The sequence below is a fragment of the Acipenser ruthenus genome, chromosome 3 (genome assembly GCF_902713425.1).
Source record: "Acipenser ruthenus chromosome 3, fAciRut3.2 maternal haplotype, whole genome shotgun sequence".
NCBI lineage: Eukaryota > Metazoa > Chordata > Actinopteri > Acipenseriformes > Acipenseridae > Acipenser > Acipenser ruthenus.
In genome coordinates this window covers 62,891,666-62,919,321 of record NC_081191.1, presented here as the reverse complement: position 1 = coordinate 62,919,321, position 27,656 = coordinate 62,891,666, and positions in this window count along the sequence as shown.

Genomic DNA, 27,656 nt, shown 5'->3' with positions numbered 1-27,656 from the left:
AACATTAAAAGTAGACCAAACATTTCCATCAAAGGATTTAAAGAATCTGGAATTGATCTGATGCGATCAGAAACCCAGAGGCAATGTAAACTGTGCTTGCTACTGTAGTCGGACTAGGACTGTTCTTTTTTAGATTAAGCATTTCTGTGTTCTTTTTTTACAAGGGTTTAGAAAGTCTGTAAGAAAATGGTTGTTAGTTATTGTCGATATGTTGTAGATACTACTGTTACTGAAGACACCTAGTGCAGGTATCACAAAGTCCATAAACAAAACAACACATTAAAATAAATTAGTTCAGGACCATATAAAACTGAGCTGATGTTACCAGTGCTTGCTAGTCTATTAACCAGTCTGAAATTATTTTTAGGAATACAGTCCTACAATCATAGGCGTAATTTACAGATAGAATAATCTTTATGCATGCATCAGCTACAGAAACTGCCCCCCCCCCCCCCCACTTTTGAAAGCAAATTTTACACCACTGCCTACAATTACATAGTACTTTTGATCATTCCACTGTGTTAAACCATAGCTAAGTTTTAAAACTGAAAGACAGCAAATGCTTATCGCAAAAGTTACCTTAAAATTAAGGGCCATATAAGAACAATAAATACTGTAACTGTTGTTCTCCAAGTTGCTGCAGTGCCATTGTAGATGCTATAACAAATTACTATAAACGAGATACTGTTTCAGCAGACACATTTCATTAAGTAAACATGTATTTGAATGTTTTTGGAATTAAAAGTATAAATGCAAAACTGCGTTTCATTTTTCTTTGTGAACATGCTAAATGAAAAACGGCAATTCAAAAACAGTCAAAATCCAGCCAAAATGTCCTGTTATATGGTATGCTTCCACCCCCTACAACATTTTTGATTGACATTTAGTGATGTTATTTCCTCCCAGCCTGAATTCAGACTTTAGAATTCAGGCCAGCCCGAGGAGTGATCGGACCAGAGAATTGGGAGCCAAGTCGAGTAACTTAAAAACATGTAAACAGAGTACCCGAGTTCGTGGTTCCTGTAAATGTGGTATAAGTAATACTGAAACTTGTGGTTTATAAATGCACACTAACATAAATAGATTGGATTAGACATAAAAAGAGTACAGGAGGTCCAATGATAATAGGTGATTGTCAGGGAAAGAGATTATTCAATATTCTGACAATAAACCATGATTTAAAATGGATCAGATAGCAATTTTAGACACTACAGTATCCATTTATTATGGCACAAATACTGTTGAAATACATTGTTAGCTACATGTTGACCAGTCCTATGGAATACCTTAGTGTACAATTGATTATTTATCTTGTGGTTTACACTTTAATCATTTGATAGATATTGTGTGCAAATGCATGAAATAGGATATCTTATCTAGGGGATAATACAGTCACAAGATAATGGTTTAATTTTCTGTTCTCTTTTAATTAATGTGTCTTAAATACTTGAAATATACCGACAGAGCCGAACTATTTCATTTTGGTAAAGTAAATTAAGCATAGAAAAAGATAGTTGGAGGGCCTAATATATTAATCAGAGTGATATTTTATCATATCCAAAAATATCTCCATTCAGATGAGTCCCAACTGAAGAGGTGGCCTTTTAATGCAGTAGGCAGGGCAGCTCAGCCAATCACAACAACTTTCTTTGGAGTGATGATGTCATTTTGAGCTTCAGTGAACTGAAGCTGAAACTATTTCATTAGAAGCTGACATTTAAACAAGAAATTAGCCATAGTTATTTTCTAGCTTGAAAGGAATATCAGATAGCATCTTGCAAGATACTACAATGCTCAGATTCTCTGAAAAGCCCTTTTTGTAACTCATCTGAGCCTAGGGCACTTTTAAGGTATAGGTTTTCCTCATTCATATGACAAATATGGGATTATTGGTTAAAATTGCTATATGATAGCTACCTGGCTGTCTTAGCACAATTCATAAGCCTGTATTGTATTTGAGTTCGGCATTTATTTGTTGTATTCAGCAAGTTATTTTATTATCCACGTGTCAATGTAACATCATTTGTAGGGGCAAATGTGTTAGGAGATTGAGGTACAATACAATGCATTATAATACAGTGCATTAGAAGCAGGCTTCAGAAAGTGCAGTTCATACTGAACAATCCATTGTAATAATAACAATCTCTTGTTAAAGTTAAAGGGGTACACTACATATGATTTTAAAAGTGTATTTTAAATGAGAACTGTATTAAAGTGCCACCTACTGACTGATTTAATCTTTTTTCTTTACAGTTTGCAGAGGAAAGGAATACAGTAGAAATGCAACTGAATCTTCAAGATGAAAAGAAAAAGACAATGCTTTAACAGGATGTATGGATATTGCAGGTAACAAACATACATTTAGTAGCTAAAGCTATAAAACTTTGATGCAAATTATTATATTTTTTTTAATAATTATATATTTATGCTCTTTGATTTTTGTATAAAAAGTTAAATTAATTTGGTACTAAGCTTGTAATCTAATTCGGACTGGGAGGAAATTACATCACTAAATGTCTACTGATAAAAACTTAGATATACTACAAATCACCGGAAAATATATGGAGGTGTACATAGGGTCAAAAGTGTTTACTGCACTGAGTAATTACAACTTTTTGTAAGGAGAAATATATCTATTAAATTTACAAAACTTGAACCGAACAACAAACACATACTACAATTCATGGTCCTTAAAGCACCCTGATTTTTTTTTATCATTGTAACACATATTAAACAAATTAAATAAAATTAAATAAATTATGCCTCATAAAAGTTTAACATAGTAAACCAAGTGTACTACTGCCATGCAAACGCATGGTAAAACATAGGCACACGTTGTAAAGCCCAGGGAGGTAAGGTAAAGCATATTATTTATTATTATTATTATTATTTATTTCTTAGCAGACGCCCTTATCCAGGGCGACTTACAATTGTTTCAAGATATCACATTATTTTTACATACAATTGCCCATTTATACAGTTGGGTTTTTACTGGAGCAATCTAGGTAAAGTACCTTGCTCAAGGGTACAGCAGCAGTGTCCCCCACTGGGGACTGAACCCACGACCCTCCGGTCAAGAGTCCAGAGCCCTAACCACTACTCCACACTGCTGCCCTAGTTAAATACATGATACATATTAAAATACATGAAAAAAAAACATGGTAAACTATGGTATAAACATTGGAAAGTACAACATTAATGCAATAGTACCCTGGTAAACTTTTATGAATTGTTCTTTGTGTAATACAATAATACATTAGAGATTTCGTCGTTTTGCTATCTGACTTAAGCCTGGAACAGGCAGGCGTGGCATGGCATGCGAGGCATTTGCCGGCTGTATTGCTGCCATTGCTTTAATATGGTGTTGGACAGATCAGCGCGGGACAATACTGCTAGTCCCACTGGCGCTGAGCGGTGCCGCTCAAATCAAATCCAGAGCGTTTTTTCTGGCTGCCACGTCGTACCGTTGGTGGATTAATCAGTCACAGCCAAGCGGTGAAAAACACGTGCTTGACAGGAAAAATCTTGAATGAAACTGTTGTCTACGGAGGTGTCCAAGCACTCTGAAGTGATCCCTCCCATATTTCATACAAGGACAGGCAGGCCAGTATTTTATACATCGCCCCTGAGAAGCATCCTTCCTGTAGCCAGTTTGATACTGTTGTCACTTTTTGCCTTTTTTATCATTTCTGAAGCTCACTACTATGTTTACATAATAACTGGCTGTAAATAGATATATTTTGCAACACTTCAATAGTAGGCTACTTGCTGTCAGCAATGTATCTTTCTTTCCTAAGTTGATCGCTCATTTCATACACCTGTATACAGGACAGCAAAACAACTTTGATAATAAAAACAGTGTTTTTTATTTAGTAGATCATATGGGGGGCATTAGAGCTATGGCCAAAAGTTTTGCATCACACCCTATATAATTATCTATTTGTTACGTTAACATATTGAATTACATATCGTTTTGTAGCTTTCCAAAATTGAAAAATGTGACATTTCGAAATCTAACATGAAATACTTAACTACTATTGTAGTTTCCAGTAGACTTTTATTTTGTATTTTCTTTGGTTGCATGATGTTAAATAAAATATTGAAATTATGTTCATATAGTTTTTTGTTTTTAATGATATCTCCATCCTAACATTTTAGGTGATGCTAAACGTTTGTCCATAAATGTAAATTATATTCAAGTACATAGCCTACAGTGTGGTACTGACAAATACTATACTGTACGATTCCATTTTTCTACAATATTATGAGAAAAGTCAGTCGTGCAGTGCATACCGCTCATGTGTGCCTGGTCGCTCCGTAAAAATACTCAGCGGTGCCGCGCCTGTCTGTTCTGGGCTTTACACATAAAAAAACATGACATGTTGAAAACAGTTCATTAGTGAAGGGCCCTTATATAGGAAAATAGGATTTTTACAATTTACTATTAACATGACCAAATAGTGAATTAACCAAATTAGTGAATTATCAAATGATGAAATAGCCTGTATAGTTTATTATTATTATTATTATTATTATTATTATTATTATTATTATTATTATTATTATTATTAATTAAGCACAGTACAGAAAAAGCAACATATGCACACTCAATTGACTTTGTTTTTTAATGATTGTAATGCAAAAAAAATTAAAACAATTAACCACCTTAAGAAAAGCACTGACTTAATACGGAACCTTACAATTGACCCATACTGCTGTGCCATACAGCTCACAGCTGTGGCAGAAAATGTTGCATCACCTAGAAAAAAAACTATATGAACATAATTTAGATCTTTTATTTAACATTATGTAATCAAAGAAACTACAAAATGATACTGCAAAAGTCTACCGGAAGCCATAATAGTAGTACAGTATTTCATGTTAGATTTCAAAATATCAGATTGTTCAATATGTGTTAGTTTTTCGTTAAGTACATGGAAAACTACAAAGCGGTGTGTAGTTCAATATGTTAACGTAACAGTATTCAGCAGGTTTCATTCAACTCTATGAAGCAAAATTAGGTAATTCTATAGGGTAATGCAAAACCTTTGGCCTTAGCTCTATACCAATCTATAGAAATATGTGTATTGCTTTTTCCAGTTTGTAAAAAGCTAAGACATTTTGTATATGTAGAATAATTCTTCTTTAAATGTTTGTGAAATATTTTTACTAGTTTCTTTTTAGTATTTCTATATATTTGTAAAACAAAATACATTACTTTACATTATTCTATAGAGCAGTGTCTATTTCCTTTATAGAATTGTTGTATATATAACAAGCTTTATCATGACAACATGCTAATTGATACTGTTCAAATTGATTCACATTTTTCAAATTCACAATGCATCTTAGACTCAAGATTTTTCAGATTTAATAATGACATGAAAGTTTATCATGTCCCGTTTTTTTTTTTTTTTTTAATTTACAGTGCAACGTCCCATATCAGCCTGTCACATAACTGCCCTGATCAATTAACCGCCTCGCTAAATAAATAAATAAATAAATAAATAAATAAATAAATAAATAAATAAATAAATAAATATTAAAAGTAGGCTATAAGAGTAATGGCATTGCCAGCAAATGCAGCTTCCACGATGGAAACAGAAAGAAAGCGATATAGCAATCAGCCTTTTGGTGCGTTCCCCTTTAAGAGTGGCTGGCTGTGTGCGTGTGTCAGTCAGCTGCGTATAGCAGTGACGTTTCAATACACCAGTTTTTGGTGCAATGTGTTTGTATGATGGACTGCACGCTTGCAGATATTGGTAGCGTGTTGTTGTAGCTTTTAAATGCATCTGAATTAAACAAAGCAAGCTTCATAAACGCAATGCTTACCGGCCGTTTGTTTAAAATAGCCAAAGCAATATTCAAACCGAGCTGCTTATCAGCAGTATCAAGAAAGAGCGCAAAGTACCGTGACAGAGATATTAAGAAAGCAGAACCAGGGAGACAGGGACTTCTAGAGTTAAGAAAGAAGCCATCAGTTTCAGGATACTGTACATTTACAGTTTGGTTTGTATTTTTTTTTTTTTTTTTTTTAAAAGCTTTGCGTGAAGATGGCTTATAGCAAACTGCATAGCAACACTCTGTATTTGTAGCCTAATTAATCTTGTTTACATTTGCTTACTTTTAAAGCACAAAATGTCCCCATGTTTAAAGCAGTTTGCATGTTGTTTTTGTGCTCTAACCTATTTATGGATGTGTAAATGCTTTTACTATAGAAGTTCGCAAATCCGACTTTTTCATATATCCGGCTATACCCCAATCCACAGGGGGTCGGATATGCGACGTTGTACTGTATTTATTTTACAAGTTTTAAAGCATACCCATTCAGTGTGCCCTTGAATACTTTTATGTCAAAAGCAATATATCAGTGACATTTGCTTGAAGTTATAGCCATCACCATCCAACAAAACAAACAGACTGGTGACAGTGACATGACTCTGTCACAATGCATTAAAGTAATTTTCTCTGATATCTCTGTCATTTCTGACTTTGGCCCAGGGGTTTCAAACATGTGATGTATTTTTGTCACAACAATGAAAATTGCCATTACATAGACATTAAATGGATAAACACACAGACACACACACACACACACACACACACATATAATTTCCAAGGATTTCTGTTGTGGCATAATAAGTCACCTTCTAAGTTTGTATGAATAAAGTATGATAAATAAACAAATAAATAAATACAGACAAGCTTTAATTAGGTCTTGTGTTTGGCAACCAAAGGATTCTCATATACTTGTACTTGCTAGAACCGAAGTGATTGTGTTTATCTTGCCCTTAATTGTATTAATACTTGTACTGTGATTCTTGAAATGTATTTTTGTTTACGACTGTAAGTCACCCTGGATAAGGGTGTCTGCTAAGAAATAAATAATAATAATAATAATAATAATAATAATAATAATAATAATAATTCTCATTTAATTTTCTGTATACTAAAATGCAATGACCAGATATTAAATGCTATGAAGTATACACATATTGTAGATTTACACTTTTTGCATCCCCAGTCTGGCACGAAACCCCATATTCTACCTCACTGTAAGATTTCAAAGCGATTCACAAAGCAAGTGAAGGCAAAGTACACAGTGGCAACGTTTGTCCCATGGTGGCCCCATGCAAAGCTCGATTCCAGGGCCCCTATTCCCTATTCTTACCAGTAATACTATGCGACAATACCATGACTTTCAAACAGGGCAACAATGACACTATTAAATGTGTTGCATTTTATTACAGCAATCGCAAATAACACTTAAAAACAGTTTACAGTGGCAAAGTCTGCAATTATAGCTGAAAACCCCAGTTTTCGGCGAAGCTGGTGCATGATAGGGCATCAATATCTGCCCTATTCTAGTCAAACGTTCCTGCAACATTGTAGATAGTAAATAGTTCTTGATTAATTTCATATTCTGGCAGGAAAGGCTTCTATCCCCTGACTACTGTGACAAGGACAGTCAAAAGCATACACAAGGCAATACTGAGGTTAGGACAGCCCAGCAAATTTCCCTTGTAGATGTAGTCGAGCATTGCAAGAGGCGAGGGTGATTCATCGGCTGGAAACGCATTTATTTAAATTTGTTTCCAGGTTCATTCAAAACACTCAGTCCTGCGTGGGTGAGACACCTATACGTGTATTCCCCTACTGTTTGTAGTGTGTCGAAATGAGCTTGTTTTTAAATGTCTTGCCGTGAGTTACATGATTACGAGGCACATACTGACGTAAACCTGCACACAGCTTTAAACCCCTACACGTTGTGTTTATGGCTTATAGATAAAAAGAACAGCAAAATGGCTAATAAGTCATTCATTCTGGTGCAGACTTGAGGTGAATATCATTTTTTTTATAGTAATTGAGCCACGACAATAGGGGCCCGTTACTGCTCCGGACCTCCATGCAATTGCATTGGTTGAATGTGCCTAAAACTGCTACTGAAAGTACAGCAATTTCACACATCTTTCATTATTATTCCATTTGATGTAACATTATCAAAGATTATCATTATATTCCTTTGGGTAAGTAAGTACTGTACCTATCAACCTAATACCATGTAGAACCTCTAACTATTCTCAACTCAGTGGAGGTTATCAGAAAAGCGGGGCACATACAATTAAAAACCAAATTGTGTTTTCATAAAAACTAGTTGGTAGGCACCATACAGATGGTATAATAACGCTTGAGATTGATTCAATGGTCATAATTATAGTCACAGTATCTCTGTAGATACTATAGTTTTGTTTGATTGTAAATAAAATGTGTTGGTTTATTAATTTTTTTTGTAACGTAAAGTATGTGCTACATATGACAGGGCAGGAAGGCTAGACTTCCCTCCCTGCCTAATTGAATCCTAGTGTGCAGCAGATGGCCAGGTGTTAATTGACTAATTGATGATCAATTAACACTGGCCACCTGCCTTTAAAAAGGGGCTGGAAAGCCAGTCCTTTGTTTGTTCCTGTTCTTGAGTATGAGCATGAAGATTCACGCCTGCGTGGATAACCAAGAAGAGGGAACCAGTGAACCAAACCTGAGGACCACCGCGTGTTGAACCAGGATGTAGGGCCATAGGTAGGGATTCATTTAGGGGATTTGAATCCCACTGTGTGCAGGGAGAAAGTTCCTGAAGCGGGACTTCCCTTTTAGTAGGAGCAGTGCATGGCCTGAGCTTGGCCACCTTTTCTTTTTCTCACTGTGTTATGTTTTGCCTTTTTGTATTATGTAAGCTGTGTTTGTGTATATTCTCCTGCACTAGGGATACCATTGTTGGTATCCTTGTGGCGGCCACCAACCACTGCAATTGCCTGCAACTCCTTGTAAATAAATAAACTCTAGACGGCGTTTCAACTACAAGCTCTCTGTGTCTCTCGTTCTCTCAGCGGATACCCACACTGTAACGGAACACACCTATACAAATATATATATAGTGAGTTCCAGGAAAATAATTTCATCTAGGGTTTCTGTGATGTCATAAATTACATTAATATATATATATATATATATATATATATATATATATATATATATATATATATATAGTAGCAGGAGTTAGGGGTTGGGCTTTCAATCTTAAACCCCTAACTTTGCACTTTAACAACTTTGGCGTGGTTTGTCAGAATTGCCCACAGATTTGCATGTTTCCATTGATGTGCAATGCTGTGAGGGTTTCATGAAGCCACCTTGTGCAGTTTCTGAGATCTGGATACCCATTTTTTATTTTATAATTTTTTTTGTAAAATTTCCCACATTTTGTCCTATACTTAACAAGGTTTTTTTGCATGTTTTTTGCTCTCATCTACAGGCTACATGGCACTGAATTTTTGCACCAATCCAAGTAAGGTACACATGCTGAGATAAGGCCTTTCGAAGGTTTGGTGAAAAAAATATTAAATGATTCATGAGTTTTACCAGTCAGTAAAAAATAATAATAAAAAATGTGTCAGTCAGTAAGGTGAATGAATATGTATATACAGAGTCTGTGAAGCGCCACTTAATGTGAGGGCAGCAATAAATAACTTAGTGAAACGTTTAATTATAACGACACTTATTTTAAATAGGACATTTAAAGCTATCTTCTTAGACAGGATTATATGTGGTTATTTTGGAATGGAATGAAAGGAAAAAACACTCGCACAGATAGCATGCCAAACTTTAAATGCCGAACTTCAAAGACATTCTGTCTGTTTGTATTTCATTGGGCAAACAAGTACAAGATCAAAGTGTGTTTTTTTTTTATTTTATTTTATTTATTTTTTAAATTGAGTGTTTTAATGGTAACTTCAGCACAGAACTTAAGGTGAGTTGAGCAAGAAAGACAACAGGGTCAGTTTTACTTGCCTTCGGTTCTGTTAAAATTGAAACATTTCTTATGCCTGACCTTCTTCTTCTTCTTCTTCTTCTTCTTCTTCTTCTTCTTCTTCTTAATATTATTATTATTATTATTATTATTATTATTATTATTATTGTCATAAAATATATTATAAAAAATGTAACCTATTGCCATTATATTTTAGTGCTGGGTCAAATAGCCGAACAAATATTTAACATGTTTTACTATTTGAAGTCAAAAATTGTATTCGCCAGAAATTACAAATTGGACATCCTAAAAGGCTTAATGTAAAATTAAAAACGGTCAATGTGATTAAATGTGCTTAAATTCAATTCAAACCTTTAGAAACTTTGGAAATAAAAAGCCTAGCACTCCAATGTTGTTCTAAAAGATTATTATTATTATTATTATCATACACAGTATGATAATCGCGTTACGTCCCCCATTAAATGTTTTTTCACAGTGCTAAAAATGGTTAGTGTGGATAGTTATTTATTTTTTTTATTAGTATGTGCTCTTTACTAAGCTTTTAGGTGTATTTGCAGTATTTTGTCATGTAAAAGCACATAGGTGTATGCAGTATGAACAATCACATAGCAATACAAATTATATCACGTACAAACATACGTTTTAGTAAAAAAGTATCTTGCACACAATACAGTAATACTTTTGATATGAATATTTCATTTTCTTTGTGTGTGTGTGTGTGTGTGTATATATATATATAAAGTGAGGGGTCACTATTATCTACCCCTACCCCTACCCTACCATGCTGCCTACAGGCGTCGTTTCCTATGGAGAGCCATTTGTGCCTGAACTATACAGTCGTTAGTTTGTCAATTCGTGAACTGGTCAATTTGTCCAGCAATTCGGCCATAAATTTGTCAATTCATACATTAATTCATAAATGTATTTGTTAATTCATCTAAATTCATTCACTAATTTGTCAATTCATTAATACGAAATTTTGCTGGTGTTCGCCATGTTAAAAAAAAAAATGCCAGTTTGTTTACTGTACTATATTGCTGTGTCTTGGCAATATTTTATGTTATGTATTTCTAAAGTAACCGGTGTTACCGGACTGTTAAATGATTTAATCAATACGGTTCTTTAGAGCGATGTTTCTGCGCATGCGCCAACGAATGGAACTGTGCTCAGAAAATAGCATTTTTCATAATAACTACATATTGTCATAATTTGCTAATGTTGCCTTTTTCTTCTAAAGGCCTTGGGCAAATGTGAAATCTACTTCAAAAGTTTTATGCATTTTTCTAACATGGCGAAAACCAGCAACATTTCATACGCCTGCATTGACTCTCCATAGAATTTTTTTGCCTAACTCTCTATATACCACAATGCTTTGCGCGCAGTGAGACGGAAGTCTCCATTGAAAATCAGCGGAGTCGAGTATCTTGTTAAATAGAATATCTTTTGAAACGCCCTTCTAAATATTATTGGCTGAAGCAGTTTTGAGTGAGGCTGGATTTTCGTTGATTAAAATATTAGTGTGTGCTCCCATTGGCTAGAAAGGTTGCAGTGTTTTCGGCACAGTGTGAGATTGACAGTTGGAAGTTTCTCTGGTTGTTGGGAAGTTTGTGTCTTTCGTAGTAATGAATTGCCTTTCGTAGTAATGAATTGACAAATTAATGAATTATTAGATGAATTAACAAATACGTTTATGAATTACTGTATGAATTGACACATTTATGGATATATATTAAAGACAAATAAACAAATGTACATATTTTCACAACCAGTTTCATACACTAATACACACATGATAAAAATGCCGTGATTATTATTATTAATCCTATACGTAACACTCCCCCACCCCCTCTTCTCATCTATTGAATGGTTTGGTCCAGAATCAGCTCGTCTCACTGTCCTATTGCAGCCGCTTAAGAACGAAACAGAAGTACATCTGTTTGCAAAAAAAAGATGTGTAAGGCCACAGGTACCTTTTATTTATTTGTTGCGATTGAGTTGTATCTTTTAAGTAAATATTTAGCTTATTATCTACATAATTTCTTATATTTGGGTCTAAAAATAAGAACTGTGCCAATTATTACATCTAATTGTAAAATGCTGACACCTCAGCACAGCGTTGATACAGGTTCCCTTCACCTCTCTACATTATTCACACCTGTTGTTCCAGACTAGGCATGCTATATTCAAACTTTTTTCATTATTTATCTCTCAGGGTTTCTTACGGTTATTGTATTCTTTGCTAATTTGTATGGGTTATACACATGTATATCTCCATATAGGAATAGGAGCAAAACAGTTCAATATTCTATATATAGATAGAATATATATATATATATATATATATATATATATATATATATATATAGAATATTCACAGTCTTAAAATAAAAATAAGGTATTTCAGCTAGAATGCAGGAAATGTCTATTTTTGCTGAGACTTTGTTTTTAATTTAGAGTTTATGATAATGGTTTTTAATTGAAGACTTGTTTATTTCAGTACAATTTAGTCTTATTCTTTCTCTGCAAAGCATTTTTCAGTTTCATATCAAAGATGCTTGTTTAAGTGTACCTGAAACTGCTAGATGTAACGTAAATACAATGCACATTGTTACATGGGAAGGTTACATTTTTTTTTAAAAACATCTCCATTGCTATTGTTTTTAATCTGTACCAGTATATCATAGACTATACAGTCAAATGTGACAGCAATTACATATTTTCAAGCACAACCTTTTTAAGTTGAATGTGTATGTATTCCTCTTTTCATTTTATTAATAGTGAATATAAGAGCAATACAAAACAATTAGGTTTGTTTTAAAAAGGAAAGAAACCGATTGGTTTTCAATGACAGATGCACAGCAGTCTTGTAATGGATGATTTTTTATAGTGCTTTGCTGTGCTAGGTTCATTCCTTAATATGTCTTAGATCCCATTCATGCATTATGGTAACTGTAGTTATTCCACTGCATCACACATGTTTTCTTAATTACCTTTTTAGTAAAGGTTGCTTATGTTTGTTCTTTAAACACCAAAACCTGCCAAAGGCACTAAATGCATTCTGATTACTACATGAAAACCTGCTACCTACCCTTAAAAGAAAGTACATTTAGATCTAATTACATCAGCCTGCCTATTGCCAGGTTTCCTCCCCTTTCTACAGACAAATTATGCAGTTATGTTATTTCAAAAGCTAAGCAAGAATCGGAGATATTTTGTATTGTTTTGTATTTTGAAACAAGTTTTAATTTTTTTATTTTACTTGTCTGAATGTTCATTGGAAATCACCTCCCATTCATACCAATTTTGTAACGCCAATGTAACAGGATTGTCACTCAGAAGTTTGCTCCCTCCCGCAACCTTAAGAGATTAATTTGCAGTATAAAGTGAATATTATAGAAATGTGATTCAACAATATGTAACACTGTATACATACCTGGATTAATGCTTCAAGTGTGCTGTCACGTTACTCATGTGGCTGATGCAACAAACACACAACGGTTATCAGTTAACATTTCATTTTTTAAAATTAGATTTACGAACATCAAAATAGAATGTTTCCTTTAATATTTTCTGTATCAAAACAGTCTGTTTAGCAGCTTAAATCAAAGGTACTCAGCTGTGAAGAGGGTCTGTATGAAATGTTATTTTCAAATAAACATTTGAAGTGAATTAGGGAAAGTACATTGCTGCCAGCACCATTAAACCAAACTCTGTTTTACAAATTGAGCAAGTTTTACCTTTAAGTTTTACTTGGTTACTCAAACTGTGTGAGACTTGTTTGACCAGGCTGCATTCTAGTGAATACTGTCTTTACCTTAGAATCAGAACAGCTATATGCTATTTGCATTATCAATGTGCTGATCAATATTTCTGTAGTGTATTTTGCGTGATTTTTCTGTTATCTGAATGCATACATATTGGTAGGGGTAAAAATGTGTGGTTTGTTGAGGAAAGGGGTTGCCATTTTTTTTTATTTTTTTTTTTACGGAACTTGGAGGTGTTTTGTTATATAAATAAGGTTTCATTTTCATTACATTTTCTTGTGTTTGACACTCTCCAACATTTAAAGAATATTTAAAAACATTAAAAACACTATAAAAGAAGGAATGAATAAATAACTAACTAAATAAATAAGATTAAAAATAGAACCTAATGTCAAACAATGCAAAAGCATAATAATTAAATACAAGGATAGATTTGGGGTATTTTTTTATTAGAAACTCATTTTACAAGGCAAATAAGTGGGTATATAGCCAAAATATACCACAATGCATTTGTGCCCAGAAGTAACTGACTGAAATCTCTAGTGAACTCTCCACAGCAGCTCTGATTTTGAGGTGTACTCTGTATCTACCCAGTTCTTTTTCGTTCTGTCTGGTGCAAAATCTAGAGCTGTCCTTGCTGTCTTTTATGCATCTCACTTGAAGTGGAAGGCAGTATGAATTCATCCCACTGTAGCTGCATTTCATAAAAGCAGTATATATTCAGGACTGTCATTGCAATGATTGCCGTCTGTGCCTGTGTACATTGCTTTGACATCTAGATGAGAGTGTTATTTGATGTTTATGAACTGGAGGCCAAATTAAGTCAATAAACAGTTGATTAGTAGCACAAAAATATATCTAGATTTCTGAATTTTGAACATTCCTATCAGGTATGATTGCTCACAATGTCATAATGGTACTATCTTACCTTAGTAGGGATGTCGCTTAGTGTTCTCAGTTATGATTTATAATGTTAAGGTGGTGAATGTTGCATGGCAGTTAATATTTCCTTGAATTTCCGTCTCTTTCATTTTTGTATAACGCAAAGGCACATCAGTGGAAAGACTTCTCCTATTTTTGGTCAGAAATCTCTAATAAAAGTAGTTGTCAGTTGTTGTTGTCAATCATTTCCATATCAGTTTTCATTTTTTATGTGAATACTCTACATATAAATTGCAAATATTATGTTAAAACATGCAAAGTACTGGAAATGCATAAAAAAAGCCACATTGGTATGTAGAATATATCAGGCATATTTATTTTCCATTTGGGTCAACACATTAAATTAATAAAATATAAGGAGGATGCCACTATTTTGCAGCAAGTGTTTTGTATTTTTTTCCCTTTCCTTTTCAAAACTTTGCCTTAAAATAGTGTTCAGAATGTCTTCCTTTACTTCAGATATGGATGGCAGTCCTGTGAATTCAATGCTTGTTGATTTTGCTTTATTTATGTAGGGCATGATTATCTTAAGTGTATTAATCAATTAAGACCTTGTGTACTATTAACAGGGAAATCATGTTTGAACCTGGTGTATCGGTATGTCAAAGGTTTCAGTTAGAAAATGATCCACAGCACAGCAAACCATTACACTGAATATATATATATATATATATATATATATATATATATATATATACACACACACACACACATTGGCTCTCAGAAGTATTCACCCCCCTTGGACTTTTCCACATTTTATTGTGTTACAACATGGTATCAAAATGGATTTTTGCCACTGATCAACACAAAAAAAGTCCATAATGTCAAAGTGAAAAATAAAATCTACAAATTGTTCTAAATTAATTACAAATATGAAACAGAAAAGAATTGATTGCATAAGTATTCACCCCCTTTGCTATGACTCACCTAAATAAGCTCTGGTGCAACCAATTGTCTTTAGAAGTCACATAATTAGTTGAATGGAGTCCACCTGTGTGCAACTAAGGTGTTTCACATGATTTCAGGTTAAATACACCTGTCTCTGGGAGGTCCCACAGTTGGTTAGTACATTTCCTTTTTTTCTTTTTTTTGTTTTATTATTTTCTCTCCAATTTGAAATGCCCAATTATTTTTAGGTTCAGCTCACCGCTACCACCCCTGCGCTGACTTGGGAGGGGTGAAGATGAACACACGCTGCCGTCAGCCACCCGCTTCTTTATACTCTGCAGACTCACCGTGCAGCCGCCTCAGAGCTACAGCGTCTGAGGACAACGCAGCTCTAGCCAGCTTACAGGCAAGCCTGCAGGCACCCGGCCAGACTACAGGGGTCGCTGGTGCGTGGTGAGCCGAGGACACCCTGGCCGACCTAACCCTCCCTCCCCCTGGGTGACGCTCGGCCAATTTGAGCGCCGCCCCCTGGGAGCTCCCTTCCAGAGTCGGCTGTGGAATAACCTGGACTCGAACTTGCGACGTCCAGGCTATAGAGAGCATCCTGCACTCTAGTGAGTGCTTTTACTGGATGCGCCACTCCGGAGCCCCTGGTTAGTACATTTCCTAACAAAAACTATATCATGAAGACGAAGGAACATTCAAAGCAAATCCGGAATAAGGTTCTTCAAAAGCACCAATCGGGTAGAATATAAGAACAATCCCAAGGCAGTGAATATCACCCGGAGCACAGTAAAGTCCATTATTAAGAAATTGAGATAATATGGCACAACTGTGAATCTGTCTAGAACAGGCTGTCCTCAAAAACTGAGTATCTGGGCGAGAAGGGCACTAGTCAGGGAGGCCACCAAGAGGCCTATGGCAACTCTAAAGGAGTTACAGTCTTCCACGGCTGAGCTGGGAGACACTGTGCATACGGCAACAATAGCCCGGGTGCTTCACAAAACTGGCCTTTATGGGAGAGTGGCAAAAAGAAAGCCATTGTTGAAAACAACTCACATCAAATCTCAGCTAGAGTTTGCCAGAAGGCACGAGGGAGACTCTGAGACCAAGTGGAAGAAGATTATATGCTCTGATGAGACCAAAATAGAGTTTTTTGGCCTCAACGCTAAGCGCTATGTTTGGCGCAAGCCTAACACTGCACATCATCCTGAAAACACCATCCCTACCGTGAAGCATGGTGGTGGCAGCATCATGCTATGGGGATGCTTCTCTGCGTCAGGGCCTGGAAAGCTCGTGAAGATAGAGGGCAAAATGGATGCAGCAAAGTACAGAAAAATCCTGGAGGAAAACCTGCTGAAGTCTGCAATAGGAGGCTGTGTGGTCCAGTGGTTAAAGAAAGGGGCTTGTAACCAGGAGGTCCCCGGTTCAAATCCCGCCTCAGCCACTGACTCATTGTGTGACCCTGAGCAAGTCACTTAACCTCCTTGTGCTCCGTCTTTCAGGTGAGACGTAATTGTAAGTGACTCTGCAGCTGATGCATAGTTCATACACCCTAGTCTCTGTAAGTCGCCTTGGATAAAGGCGTCTGCTAAATAAACAAATAATAATAATAATAAAAGAGACCTTGGACTTGGGAGAAGATTCATCTTCCAGCAGGACAATGACCCCAAACATACAGCCAAAGCCACACTGGAGTGGCTTAAAAACAAAAAGGTCAATGTCCTGGAGTGGCCCAGTCAAAGAATATATGGAAAGAGTTGAAAATTATTTTAATGCATTTTAATTCCAGGCTATATGGCAACAAAAGGTGACAATTTTGAAAGGGGGATGTAACTTTCTGTATATGTGTGTGTTTGTTCCTTATAATAGCATATTCAGGTTAAATGCATAAAACTGTTAAGCACATAGCATATGCAAGTAACAGGAATCTACAACATGTGCATTTTCATAAGAAATGTGCTTCATTTAATTTTACTACTGTTCTTCATACTGTATAGGCCTACTGTACACATGTGTACAGAGAACACGTGGATGTAATTTCAGTGCAATGATTTATACATTTCATATAAATTGAGCCCTATAAATGTATGTGTTTAAACCAGACACCACGTTTTTTTTGGACAACCCGTGTGTCTCCTGACGTGTACGGTTTAGCGAGGGACTACTGTATCTGTAAACAACTGACTTTTTGTATTGTGGGCCTGGTCAGCGGCACTAATGGGTTAAAATAGTATGACATACAAAATAACCTGTCAGTATAGGAAACAGTGGCCTTTTCTCAGTTTGTTATATACTTTAAATACCATCAATTAGTGTAATGTAAATGTCTGCATGTACCAAGCAGCTGAGCAGCTGGCAGTAGCATTTGTACTACATACAATTTAAAAATAAGTGTCACTTCATGACCATTGTTATTTTCCAATTCTATGGTACAGCAATCTTCTAAAAACAGAAGGACACAAAAATGTGACTGAATGTCTACATAGGACAGGGAAATAAAAAAAAAAGCTGGATTTCTTAATGGAGAATTTTTAGACTGCTTGCTATCCAGTCTTAGGATGGTGTAAAGGCATGTGATTCTGATACTATTTGATTGATTTTTCAAAATTCTTAAATAGAACAACTTTGAGTAATTTTGTTGGGTGACCTTGACCTAAAGCTTGTTGTAGTTATTGCATGGAAACCTACGGCTTTGCTTTAAAATTTTGCAAAATTGAGAAGCCTATAGTAATGCTATCTTTAAACTGCGAGGATATGGCTTTTGTGCTCAGTGGTTTTCCAATGCCTACTCTAAAACATTGTCCTGGACATGTGCATGAGACACACTGGTTTCTGTCATTGCTAGATGCTTCCTTAGGCTAGGAGTGGATTCTCAGAGAACATTTTAAATCCTATGTGAATAAGATACTCCTGCTTACTTTCTTGAAGCACAAAGTGAGTAAGAAACATTTTGCAGAGTGTCAACAAAAGTGACTACGCAATTTTCTAAAGCCAAGGTTCAAAGCATCTGGGATAAAGTGTTTCATAGTTTTTTAACTTGCTCAGGATGGTGGAATACCCTGAAACATTTCCAAAGTCAAAGACAAATGAAAATCTTTTCCACTGGTTTTTAATTTTCATCACGTATTATCCATAAATCTATGTCTATGTCAATAGATTCAGGTTTGTTAGTAAGAAACTGAATGGCTCACTTTTGCTTTTAAATCTGCATTGATAATTAATATTAATACAGGACTCAAATGTGAAGTGTGAGTATAAAATGGATGCTAAAACAATTTCTGACTTTGCTTCCTTGTAGAACTGATTCTGCAGCTCATTAAATCTCAGTTCACAATCACGCTTGTACCAGTAAGTAAAGTTCATGTCTGGCTTGGTGCTGGTTTCTGCAGTTTTAAAGGTAATTGAAAATGTGATAAGTCACAAGTGCAATTTAATGTGCAGGCTACTTGCGTTAGCATGGAGCCTCTAAGAGGTCAGGCTGAAATTAATTTTTAAAAAGGCCCCATAAAATTGCATTTATGATAGATGGCGTGTAAAAGCAGTATTACTCACTGGCTTGACAAGTTCACAATTTTCAAATAAAACATGTATAACACTTCATTTTTAAAACATTTGAATTATTATTCACATCTCCTGGCTCTTAAATATACTTGACCTTATAGAAGTCTTTTTTTGTTTGCCTTTTAAATCCATTATCACATTTCTTCCTAGTTTAGGTCTTGAATTCATATTTTAATTAAGAGTTAGTGCCAGTCGATGAAGGCTATACCGTGTGGTAGTTGACCATGACGGTAGTTAAGCCTGCAACACACATGAGCGGAGCAGCATCGCTAGCGGGGAGCAGTGAGGGGCAATACCACAAATTGGTGGACACATTAAAACATTTAATCCATGGGTTCAGTCCTGGTATTTAAACACCCACATGTAACACAAACACGATCACAAGTCCACAGTGAGTGCTGTAGTGCTTGTGGTGCAAATACAATTAATCGTGACACAACTGCAGTGTTCCAGGATTTGTGCAAGCCTTTAGTGACAGCTCTGGATCATGTTAGCTATCTAATAAAAACAAACAAGTATATTTTTTTGACACGACAAGCAAAACACTCACTATAACAATGCAGTTCTCTTTCTGGTTCAGCGTTAACCATAACAAAGGAACAGATCACCTCGCTACGTCCCCTTATGTACCGTCAATCACGCCCCCTTTTATTTGTTTATTTAGCAGACACCTTTATCCAGGCGACTTACAGAGACTAGGGTATGTGAACTATGCATCAGCTGCAGAGTCACTTACAACTACGTCTCACCCGAAAGACGGAGCACAAGGAGGTTAAGTGACTTGCTCAGGGTTACACAATGAGTCAGTGACTGAGGTGGGATTTGAACTGGAGACCTCCTGGTTACAAGCCTGTTTCTTTAACCACTGGACCACACAACCTCCTAACGATTGCAATGGATTCGGGATTTGGTGCATCTCTAAGTGTAACCACAATAAAGGAACAGATGACTTCGCTGTGTCCCCTTCTATACCGTCAACAATGACCCCTTGGTTAACGACTGCAACCGCGGCTGCCAATCCACGGCTGCCACATCGCTTCCCTTCCGGGTCGATGATTTGGTGTACCATAGCTCCGCCCCCTTTCTAGATGGCCGACTTTCACCTAACCCTGGGAATGAATTGTCTGGCCATCCAATCCAGGCACTCTGTTTGCTTTACACAGCACCCTCACAGGTCGGGAGGGAGATTTATCACCAAGAATCATTCTGTCTCGGTTACAACAGTGTTTACACTTTTTTATACAGTACAGTGTTGTACTTATACTTAGGCCTACACATGCTTTGTGGCAATTGGTGCTTATTGGGACTGTTAATTACAACAGTTGACTCCTTCTGTTTGTATGGTTACTTACACAGTACAATTGTAAAATAAATACATAAAGGTTGAAAATGCTGTATGTCATAAAAAAAGCAGAATGTATTTTTACTATGTACTACTTATACACTATCAAAACATGTATCCTAGCCAATAGCCTTAGTTGTCCATATCAAGGAATGTTATTGTGAAAATAATAATAATAATAATAATAATAATAATATTGACCAAAGTGGAGATAATAGGGCAGCAATGCCCAGTTATTGATTTTTTTTAAATGACTTGTTTAAATACATAAAAAAGGAAGTTATACATTATTATAATTATTATTATTACCCACAGACAATGTGAAAATGCAATACTACGACTACTAATAATAATAATATTATTATTAATAATAATAATAATAATAATAATAATAATAATAATAATAATAATAATAATAATAATGATAGATGTAGAGTCAAGAAAATATTATAATTCAATCCAAATACATCAAATAGTGTGGAACAAGACTTACAAATCATTATTTTTAATAATGTGATTTTTATTATGTTTTTACTCTTCCTTTTATGAAGCAGACCGTGGTCACTCTTTAAATAAACAAATAAATAAAGACCCTAATAATTATTTAACTTGTGCATGGCTGACTAGACCGTCAGCTAGATTTATGTTTTTAGTTCATTAGATAAACTCGATGAACTACTGAAAACCCAGAAGCTCGTCCCGGCAAGTGTATTACATGAGTGACCCAGACACAGAACCATGTTTCGAATTATAACTTCTTCATTTTAAAGCAAAAATTGGTTTCTCTGTGCGCTGTACTATCACACTGTTTTCTTTTTTTGTTTGTTTGAAAAAATAGCTCATTTAGAAGTGAAGGAAAAATTACATTCAAAAGAAAATCTCATGGTTTGTCAACATTGGTATGGGAAAGAAAGAGCTGCTATATCTTCATTTTAAACATGGCTGAACAGGATTTACTCTGCAATTAATATGGTTAATTTACTCAGTTTAACAAGAGGCCAGTCATGTTTTCTTTTGCTCCCTTAAATAATAAATTCAGGAATATTTTTACCTTGTTCACACTAGCCTGAAGTTTGGATTTTACAACGTCTTCACAGTTCGAAAACTAGTCTGTGTTCGGCGTGCTCTCCACGATTGCACTTCAAACTACATTCGTCTAAAGACTCGCCCTAACACTCATCTAACTGGAGAAAGAGAGATTTCTAAAAAAAATAATTGGAGAAAGAGAGATATCTAAAAAAATAGGGACAGATCATTGATTAAATGTAGGCGATTAGGTAGTGTTTGTAAACTTAATCATTACGAGGTGATACCCAACAAACTCGCTGAGCCTGAGTGTTCAGTCCTGCTGTATCTTGTGTTAGAATTAAAGCTATTTGTTCTATTCTTGATATCTCAATGCAGAAAGCTAAATGTTTTGATCGTAACCCTTTACCAGAAATAAGAGTATTAAGAATGATAAAACTATTTGTTGCTCGACTGAATTTAATTATCTATCTAATGATGTGAAAAGAATACTTTTGAAACATTGGCATATTTTAAAACGTGATTTTTCTCTTAAAGAAATAATACAAGATAGTTTACCACGGTTTGCATTCAAACGTGCTAGAAACATCAGAGACAAACTAGTTAATTAATTTAGTCCTAAAATAGATCAAACTAAACCGTGGTTGCCAACTCCCCGACGGTAATTTTAAATGTGGCCATTGAATGCATTGCGCCAATACAATCAATACCAAACAGATTTCCCATCCTAGAGCTGGTAAGAAAATAAAAAGTAAAGGTTTTATTAATTGCAACAGTACTAGTGTAATTTTTATGTTGACATGCCCTTGTGGGCTGGTATATGCTGGTCAGACAAAAAGAGCTTTAAAATTACGAATTGCCGAACATAAAGCAGCTATTAGAAATAATAATAAAGACTATTCTATTGCTAAACACTACAAAAAAGTTGGACATGGATCTTCTCCACACTCACTACGGTTTGTGGGTGTGGAGATGGTTAATGTACCCGCTCGTGGTGGAAGTTTAGTAAAGCTCTTATTGCAGAGAGAGGCATATTAGGTACTTGTATTACAAACACGTGGACTTAATGAGGAACTGAACTTGTGTCCCCTAATATGAAATGTAGGTTTATATTCACTGATATGCAAGATTAGACATTGTTGTTGCTATTGAAAGAAAAATAAATGTGTTAATTGTTACTTGATAACTGATGACTATGTTCTCGTGTTTATTGGAACTGTGTCTCCTGATTTTTAAATGTCCACTTATATCGAGGAGTTTAATCTTTGTCCCTTGATATGAACTGTGTAATTTAGGTTTGATGTTATTATGCTAGATTGGATAAATTATTATGGATCATATTTGATTGTTTTATTAACTTCGTGATTGTAAGTTTACTGCTGTTGCCGTTAAAACAATGTGTAGACTGGCTGCTGGCTATTTATACCTGCCAGCTCTAATTTACAATAATTGCCAACTGGCAAAACAATTAACAAATCAATTTCGCTGGCAGAAGGGATTTTAACCCCCTCCCTGCCACAAACACACCTTTCTCTGTGCAGGGCTCCCTGCCCTGTTCACATATCCTCCCCTTTGTACATAGCTCACATGGCCATTCCAAGGCCAACTCCTCCCCTAAAACACAACCACCCACCCTCAAGTCCAAAAATGTATATTTTCAGTGACAGGCAGAGGTGCTCAGTGACATCTGGGAGCCCAGGGGGACCGAAGCAATGGGCAAGTGGAACGCAGCAATCAGCAGGGGGAACGCAAGTGACGTCTGCCTCTTGTGCAGTGAAGTCTGGGGTTCCAGGGGGAGTGGACCAAGGGACCAGGCAAGGAACTGTGCCTGTCAGTGCTGCGACCTGGGCATAAGGTTGAGCGGAGGGAGGTCCAGGCATTCCGGACAGGTGTCCACAATGCCAGGGTACAGGACCACACCCAACAGCACCAGAGTGGCTCTCAAGGGCTGTGGCTGAGACTGTGATGGAGGTGTGCTGATCCCCTCCTCCCCCTTGATTGCAGCCCGTGGCTCTGGAGATGGCAGCGGCTCCACCTCCTCTGGTGCTGGACACAGCAGTGCTTCTCCCTCTGGGTTTGGAGACAGCAGAGCTTCTCTCACTGGAGCTGGAGACAGCAGGGCTTCTTTAGCCTGTTCCCACTTCTGGAGCAGCAGCTCCACCTCTGTTGACTCCCTCTCTGGCAGCCCTCGTTCCAGCCTCCACTTCCTGTTCTGCCTCTCCTGAGCAGCAGTATTCTTACTGATCATTTCAATAATTTCTTTTAAATCAATTTTTTTCAGTCAGTCGGAGTGCTGCCTTTTCGGTGCCACCATATGTAACGGAGCTGAGTGTCTCCGAGTTTTTGTCCAGCACAAAAACTGACTGTCACACACAGGACTGAGTTTAAATTCATTTCCTGATTAAAACACACATACGTTTTGCACACACAATTAGTACACACAGTACTTACAAAAAGAATGTCTACTCGGAAACAGAGTACACCTCTTCTGCTTCCTTCTACTCAGCAGCCTCAAGTAGACTGGCTGCTGACTATTTATACCTGCCAGTTGTTAATTTACAATAATTGCCAACTGGCAATAACAAATCAATTTCATTTGGCAGAAGGGATTTTAACCCCCTCTCTGCCACAAACACACCTTTCTCTGTGCAGGACCCCCTGCCCTGTTCACAATATATACAGTTGTAGTCAAAAGTTTACATACTACAATGGAAATTTATAATTTCTAGAAATTTCTCAAACAAAGAATTTTAGGGAAAATCTTTTTTAGCAAAAGTTTTGCTTTTCTGGATGAGGAAAAAAGTTACAAGAAATAGATGAATACAATTATTTATTTCAACAATTTTTGCAAAACTCCAAAAATGCTAATTCAGAAGTATTCATACCCTTTGATGCTATCATAGTATTGTCTACAAGGTGTTAGACATTTCAATATGATAATGCAGAACCTAATTATAGAAAAGGCTAGAAAATGCTGGATTGAAGGGGAGCATTCTTACAGAGTATAAAAGGGTTAGGCATAGGATGATTGCTGTCATTACCAATAACTCAATATGGGAAAACGTAAAGAGCTATCTGAAGACCTTAGGCAGAAAATTACTTATTGTCATAAAGGTGAAGAATGATACAAGAAGATTTCCAAGCATTTGAGTATCCCAATTTCAACTATTGTTTCTATTATCAAAAAGCACAAGACTCATGGTACTGTCACAACGCTCCCTCAGTCTGGAAGAAAGAAGGTTCTTTCACCAAGATCAAGTAGAAGAATTGTGAGGAAGGTTAATAATCCGAGATTGACTGCCAAATATATTCAAAGTGAATTGGCTGCAAGTGGGACTGAGGTTTCCATTTCAAGCATAGGTCGAGTATTGCGTGGTGAAGGTCTCAATGGTCGAAGGCCAAGGAAAAACGTCACAAGGACAATCGCTTAAATTTTGCAAAACGGCATTTGAATGATGGATATGAGTTCTGGTCAAAGGTTTTGTGGAGTGATGAAAGAAGAATTGAGCTACTTGGTCACGCTGATAGTCGTTACGTTTCGAGAAAGTCTGGTGAGGCGTACAAAGAAAAGAACATTTTACCTTCTGTCAAGCATGAAGGTGGTAATATTCTTCTATGGGTCTGTTTTTCCTTTAATGGCACAGGAAATGTAGTTCCAATACATAGTAAAATGGATTCCATAGCATACCAAAAGATATTGGTCAATCAGCTGAAACCCTCTGCTACAAAACTTGGTTTAAAGCACAACTGGACGTTCCAGCACAACAACGATCTAAAGCACACATCAAAATCTACTTCAGAATGGTTAAAGAAGAACAAAATCAAGGTCTTTTATGCTGTGGCTGGAGCCTTAATTCCCCATTATTTACCTTAATAATTACCTTATTAAGGCTTCAGCCACATTCCCATGAGCTACTCGGGATGGGGATTCAACCCGATCCATGCCAACCACATTGTACGAGACCGGCTTTTCACCGATCTCAAATAATAATGTCGGCCGGCTTTCGTATGTCCGCACACAAATACCATTTTTATTATTATTATTATTATTATTATTATTATTATTATTATTATTATTATTATTATAATGGGGCGGCACGGTGGTGCGGTGGTTAGCACTGCTGCCTCACAGCGCCAGGATCCTGGATTCAATTCCGGCCTCAGGGGTCTGTCTGTGTTGAGTTTGCATGTTCTTCCCGTGTTCACGTGGGTTTTCTCCGGGTACTCCGAGAAAAGACAAGCTGAGAAAAGACGAGCAAAGATGTCACTGGCCGAATACACAAGCAGCAACGTCACTTATTACCAAGAAAAGAGTAACCAAGACGTTACTGCCCGATCTCAAATCATCCATAACATACAGGCAGCCATTTATAGCTTCTAGCTTCCTGAGGAATTCAAAGAGAAGCTTTTACAATTTCAGTGTTTCTAACAAACAGTACCAGCTTGGACAGATCGGAAATGCTGATCAGAACCCCGTATTTTTCGACATGTCAAGCAATACCACAGTTCACAAACTGGAAGAAAAACAGGTGTGAGTAATCACGACTGGAAATGAGAAGCAGCACATAACTGTAATGCTCTGTGTGATAGCAGATGGCCACAAACTGCCTCCATATGCGTAATTGAGGTTGTATCTTTGTAAATGCATATTTATTTGTTTTATTTTTTCCTCAAATTGAGGGTGGGAAATTTGGGCCGTGTCTTAAATTCAAGGGCATCTTAAATTCAAAGGAATACGGTATATATCATTATTATAATTTTTTTTTTCACTTTGAAATTTTGAGCAGGCATTGCCTCCTCACCTACAAAAATCACCTACAATTATCCTACTGTGGTTAGTACATTCTCCATTGAGGAAAATGCTATCTTTCACCAGCCTCAGGAATTCAACTTATGCAAGCAGAGTGTGTGTGTCTATTTAGTAGATGGCCAGATACCAAGGGGAATTTAAGCTTGAATCAATCATAATCGTTTTACCTCAGATCTTGTGATTGAATGTTTGTTCCACTGTACCTCCACTGCAACTGCAGCGCATGCCTCAGCACATTGAGTGTGCAGATGCCAGTATGAACATATCTCCTAAGTTTGTGCCACAATTATTTGATTGAGGACAGATTGTGAGATCGTGTTGGCAATACCAGTATGTTGATGTTTAGCTGGAAGAAGTGCTGTGTATCTGGCAGACTGCATCCTACCGTAACCAAAAATACTGCAGCAGGAATGGAACGCCTACTGGATAAAGCACTTCACTGTAGCATGGGTGATCCATTTTGCCTAAATTCATTTTAACTAACCTTACAGCTTTTATGCTCCAAACATACCGACAGCACCTGGCAATGAGATGTCACACTAGCACATAGTGTTGCGGAAATCAAAATAGTTCAAAACAGTTTTGTGTAAGAGGTAAAACACATATGTTTGTTTTGTTTTGATGAGGTTGTCAATACTTTTGAGCATCACTTGAGATATATTTACCTCCAGGCTTAAAAGGTGGTTTAATTATCCTTCTTGGGAAGCATGTTAAATATGTGGAAATTATTACTGAGAGATTGTGAACGGGATTCCATTTCAAGGTATGTGTACTATTTAGAAAAATTGGGATTTGGATGTTATGTTTCCAGTGTAAGGCTGTGTTCCCTAGGGGTGTGGAAATCAACTATATAGTCCCACTTTTAAGTGCCATATAAAAGTTAATTATCGCTTATAAAAAAAAAGAGAGAAACCACTAAATTAGAACTGTCAGCCTCAGTCTTAAATCATGTCAAGGTAGCAAGTCTTTGAAGCTCCCAGAAAGCCAATGGCCACTCTCTGATGGGTTGCCAACTTGGCAGCTTTACAGCAGCCTCCAAGCCAAGAAGCAAGCTTGGAGTTGCAATGTTAGTCTCCCGGCAGCTGTGAGCTTGGCTGTTACCACTATGTACAGTATGTGTGTGTGTGTGTGTGTGTGTGTGTGCTTCGTCTCCTCCCGCTTTGGCTTCAGCAGGCAAGAGGTTGTAATGCTGCCCAGCAATTACTGAGTTGGCATGCGCTGCATTGTTTATTCACAGTCATATTCCTACTGGACTTTATTAAAACACCATCTGTTGTCAGTTCAAATACGAAGGAGGAACAATAGGTCCATTTAAATGGTAGAGGTACGTTGGTACCCTGCTCACAGCTCACAATTCTGTCAGAAAACCTAATTGACATGGATTCATGGATATTTCAGTTTTACCATACCTTGGCATTAATAAAATGAGGTTCCACTATCATTACTTTAAGGTTAAATATCAGTTATCCTTACTAATGTGTTCTTCTTGATATTTAA